This window comes from Porites lutea, chromosome 6 (assembly GCF_958299795.1).
Source record: "Porites lutea chromosome 6, jaPorLute2.1, whole genome shotgun sequence".
Classification (NCBI taxonomy): Eukaryota; Metazoa; Cnidaria; class Anthozoa; order Scleractinia; family Poritidae; genus Porites; species Porites lutea.
The window spans coordinates 6503339-6506565 of NC_133206.1; the positions used below are offsets into that span (position 1 = coordinate 6503339).

The 3227-nt window shown below is 40.9% G+C and overlaps 1 non-coding gene across 1 annotated transcript; it reads right to left on the minus strand.

Annotated features, from left to right (window-relative positions):
* Window positions 1–1248: 1248 nt before the first annotated feature.
* Window positions 1249–1321, minus strand: Trnar-ucg (transfer RNA arginine (anticodon UCG)). Its single transcript has one exon. It is a non-coding gene; the product is annotated as a tRNA-Arg (tRNA).
* Between the last annotated feature and the right edge of the window lie 1906 nt (window positions 1322–3227).

Below are 3227 nucleotides of genomic sequence, written 5' to 3' on the forward strand. Positions count from 1 at the left end.
CAAAACCTGCCTAAGACATCGAAGACTGTTGAAACGTACAACAAATGTCCAGTCATGAAAGATCTTCACTTTAATTAAAACTCTGTTGCCTTCGCATAGATCTCTGAGATCTTTAAACCTCTCTCTGCAGCTGATGTTTTGATTCTCGAATTAGCAGCGGTCTGTTGCTTTTGCGTTTCCGGTCTCATTCACTTCCGTCACCGAGTGATGCGGTTCACGGCGAACGAAGTCACGTGGTACAAGTTTCCTCCCTTGTCCTTTCTTTTACTCGGCACTACGTGCCTCCGTCGCCCTTCGGTCACCCTTCGGGTGACGTGCCGAGCGCCAGCGAGGATATGGCTTGCGGTTATTGATTTTCAAAACTCGATCTGGGTCAGATAAGAAGCGAAGAAATCGTTTACAGTAGATTTATAAAGATCCCATTGGGCTAATTAATCGTGCTAAGCGACAGGTATAGACATTTTTCAAGGTGAGACTTTAAATAAGTAATTCATTTATTCACACGAAACTCCTCTGGACCCTGTGCGCGTAAGAGAAAACACAACCCTGACAACCGATTACATCGGACCGACCGCAAAACGAAGCTGAACCTGTAACAAACGTACGATTAGCCAATCGTATTCAAGGATTTTTAGGACTCTTGTCAAATGAGATACTTCTGGAGAAAAGTACCGTTTCTGATTCTATTCTTAAAAGTTGCGAAAAAGCAAAAATAAATCCCTAACGATTTTTCTTTCGTCAATTTAAGTCATCGAAGAATTAGATTCAATGTTGATTAAAATCAGTACACATTACAATGCTCCGTGAGGAATGTATTTTGTTGGATCTAAAAAAGGCTTTTTTATTTTCTATCGATGGAAATTTTATTTGTTAAAAACTTATTACGGTAACTGTAATAGTGAAATTAACTCCGTGTTTAGCTGGTTAATAAGTCTTCATGAGCTCTGAAGTGAAAACTTTAGATCAGTGCGAAGAAAACTTTTAGAAAATATCGCTTGAAATTTTCTCTTTGTAGGTTGATTTTTGTTCGAGCTGTTCTTCAGAAATATGGGAAACGATTGAAATTGATTACAAACAGAACGTTGCACATAGACTAAAGCTAGTTTGAAAAAAAGAAAAAAAGATTTTGAACAGTATTACGACTTTCGAGTAAATTGATGAGTTTCACGCCAAAATTATTCTTTTACCTTAACACAAAAGTAAATGCATCGTGTCAAACGAAGAACCAATATTGAAAAAGAGCGTGCACGACCCCGCCAGGACTCGAACCTGGAATCTTCTGATCCGAAGTCAGACGCCTTATCCATTAGGCCACGAGGCCAAGACATTTGTTGTCGAATTTCCTTTATTATTTGACAATCGTAAAGTACAAATACCCACTGTGCTATGTTTTCTAACTTGTCTTCAGTTTATGCTGTGTTTGAGGTCAACACTGTGACAAGCCTACACTTCATCGATGGGCAGCGTGTGGACACTAGTGACCTAAATAACTCCAGCCTGCACACGTAGTACATTCGATAAAGTGGAACTCCGTTGTTACGATCACCAATGGGCCAAAAATATTTGGCCGTATTAACTAAGGTTTTTTTTTTTTTTACAAGAAAATGTCGGTCGTTTATTCGCGACTATTGCATTGCCCACTTATACACCCTGTTTGCCCCTCAACCTTCCCCCCCCCCCCCCCCCCAACGCCAAATTTTGCAAAAGCACTGTCTTCATTTTTTCTTGGGGGGAGGGAGCGGACTATTGTAATGTCCCCCCTGTAATAGCCGGGAGAAATTGGAAACAATGTTGCTTTAGGGAAGGTCTGGGGGGAGGGGGCACAAAAAGTTTATTACGGAGCAATGCGAAAGTGGCGAATTTCTGTGTTCGTTGTGACGTAAGTTGTTAGCGTCTTTTCATTCATTTATATCACGCTATTTGCCAATCGATTTTCAAACTCTTTTCCATCATGGTTATGGCTGCCGTGAAAACGTAACACGAGGTGTACCCCTCCAATTATCACTCTTGGAAGGTATTTCACCTTCATTATCAAAACCTTTATTCATTTTCCCCGTTCCGTGTCCGGTGGTCCACAATTGACTCCTTTGAGGAGTAAAGCCGTTCGTCGACACTTTTTCTCCATGTCCTTGTTTGGGAGTGGCAACCAGTTGTTCAACATCGCTGCAGTCGCTGTCTTCCTCTGGGTCATTTTTACTATCGTAAGTTGTCTTGGAAATGCGGCAGTCACAGAGACAGCAGCAGAATGTTACTGGAAATCAATGGTTAAAGCCGGGTTAGATCGGCATGAGGATCACAGTTCATTAAGCTGATTTCTGCAGGAGAATAGATCGCCTCATGATTCAAATTCCAGAATACAGGAAAGTTTTGCCCGTGGTATTCGGAATCCTGGACTTTGGAATCGGAAATTCAGCTCAAGGAATCCGGAATCCCACTAACGATTGGAATCCGGAACGAGTCCGGAATCCAGTACCCGAAATCCTTTGAATTACCTTATGTGGGGCGAAATCGAGCTCAGGGTGTTTGGAAACAAGCGGACGTGGGTACCGTATAGATAGGCGCGCAGATGATTGCAAAAGGGACAAATTTCTATGGAAGACCTTTCTTTGCTCCTCCCACTTTCCATGAGAATTTTTTTGAGATTAGACCGATGAACCGGATGAGTTATATATTTTAAGTGAGAAAACTAAGGATCAACTCTATTTACGTAAAGAAATACAAAAACATCTGAATTAATTTACTTCAGAAAGTGATAGTACTGGACCTAATACATACGATAACAGCTGGACGCTACTTCTGGCCTCTGGCCTCAACGAAACCTCTGCTTGTTGATTGGAGGTTTTCTGTCAAACTAAACTAGCATAACTTCACCACTTATAACGCAGGTTCCATAAAAATCATATCTCTTTCTATAAGTGGAACGGAACCAATCTCGTGCCAAGAGTCAGCTTTCCTTTTAGTGATCGTGAGCACCCTAGTTACTGGCCACTATAGGGTTTTTTGTATTTTTGTAGTGTATGGAGCAATATTTAACAATTAATTAATGAATGACGCTGAGTATCTTATGAAGAATTATGGAGATCGAGGAGGGTGTTATCCGTCGAGGCCGTAGGCACCCTCCCAGATCTCCATAATTCTTCATATGATACGAAAGCCGAATTCAATAATTGTTTTGTTATTCAGTCAAAATAATTCCTAGTTTAAAAACATGACTAAAACATGCTTAC